Here is a 2145-nt window from a genome sequence, read left to right on the forward strand (position 1 = left end):
CTCAGCATCTCACTGGATCTCTGACCTCCTGGCTCCAAGCTCGTCACCAACATCGGCTTTGCCTTCATCCCCTGGATAATCCTGCCTACCTTTGTCTGCTCAGATCTGATGTCCTGTCTCTCCTGCGACCACAGACACAACAGCGTCTGGGACTCTCTGTGTGGCAACCACTGCGTCGTTGTAGCAGCTGACCGGCTGGAAGCAACCTCAACCTCTAGGCTCGGACTGAATTACAAGACCAGGGGTTCCTGCCTTAGATGCTGATGCTGCTCGCTTTTTGTTCAGTTTCCAGTTAACATTTTGAGAAATCTCGAATTCTGGATCCTAGTATTCTGAGCTTGACAAATTCTTTAAATTTGCTTTTGGATCTGAAATAAAACATCTTTAAACCAAGTCTTAAAATAACTTAAGACACTGTGTGCGTCCATTATGTAATGAGATGTGTAAGGTTAAAGGAAATGCAGATTTGGAGTCCAAAGTTTCTTTCCTACCCATGGAAAGAAACTTTGTTCTTACTGTTCTTACTGTTGACCCTGCAAAAGGTAAAGGAATTGGTGCTACTGTAGGAGCTGCAATTTGACGTATTCGGAATCAGATCAGCTTTTTGATGAAACTTTTTTGTGGAAAAACTGTGGTTTCTACAACACTTTGTAGAATCCACAGCTGAAGATCGCCTGAAGGTGGACACCTTTTTGTTCACCTTTTAACCATCTTTCTCAAACTGTTTCTGTCTTATATAATAACATTTGCATGAAAATGTTTGGATCACTTAAGCTAAGGTTCTAAAGTTGTGTACCAGCTGTCTTTCATTATGATGGTGACAATATGCTGCAGTGACTTTGCAACACAACACCACTACTCATCACAAAAGTGTGCTTACTGTATGTAATATTGAAGGAGTATTTAACACACATGTGGTGTTCAACATGACATAAATTACAAAATAATTCAATTTTGAAAGGAGCAAAGCACCCCATCATACAGCCGTAATGATTCTGTTCTCCACGCTTTTAAAACTTATTCAGTTTATTAAAATCTGCAAATTTAAATAACCTCTTCTAGTTTTCTACAGAAGAGTTGTCCAAATATTGTTGATTGCTAAAAAAAGGCAGTGGGTACAGTCACTTCTGCTTTACAATTTCCCCATTGAGGGACAATAAAGGAAATCAGAATAAGTATGAAGCCAGACATAATAAAGCCCTTTGGAATACAGTACATCATTGGTTGTTTCTTGCTTTTTGGTGGAACCACATTGACCCCCAAAAAAGAATCCCTTATCTGGAAGCCATACTTCTACATAAATCCTTCAAAACAATCAAATAACCATGAATTATTCAGTTACCAAACATCTCACAGATAATCATTTAATGAATTTCCCTTCTATCTTTTTACTCCAATATAATTGGGTAGAGATAAGTTTCTGTTTAGAAGGAAATTTTATCTTCTGTTGAAAAAAAAATATAAACGTCAAAGTAATTATATTTGGACCAAAACAGGAATATTCAAGAGTCAGTAAACAGCTTCTGTTGAAAGAGACCCACACACATATATACACGCCTGCCCACAAACATATACTCACACGTATATACAGTACCTTGTGAAAGTATTCAGCCCCCATAAACTTTTTGACATTTTGCCACATTTCAGGCTTCAAACAAAGTTATGAAATAGTAATCTATTGTGAAGAATTAGCAAGTGGGAACCATTCTTGTGTTATTGGAATTTTATTTGATATTTTAAACTTTCAGACAAAAAAACCTAAGGGTGAGGTGTGCAAAATTAATTGTCCCCTTTACTTTCAGTGCAGCAAACTCTCTCCAGAAGGTCAGTGGGGACTACTGAATGGTCCAATGTTGACCTGAATGACTGATGAAGATAATGAGATTCCACCTGAGTGTAATTGAGTCTCCGTATAAATGTACCACTCTGTGCAAGTTTTAAAGAGGATCATGAAGAACAAGCAACACACCAGGCAGGTCCGAGATACTTTTGTGGAGAAGGTTAAAGCTGGATATGGATAAATACAAAAAATAGCACTGTGCAGGCAATAATATTGAAATGGAAGAGGTATCAGACAACTGTGAACCTATGAAGACCAGGCCATCCCTCTAAACTTTCAGCTCAAACAATGAGAAGACTGATCAG

This window comes from Cyprinodon variegatus, unplaced genomic scaffold, assembly GCF_000732505.1.
Source record: "Cyprinodon variegatus isolate N-32 unplaced genomic scaffold, C_variegatus-1.0 Scaffold7, whole genome shotgun sequence".
Lineage (NCBI taxonomy): Eukaryota > Metazoa > Chordata > Actinopteri > Cyprinodontiformes > Cyprinodontidae > Cyprinodon > Cyprinodon variegatus.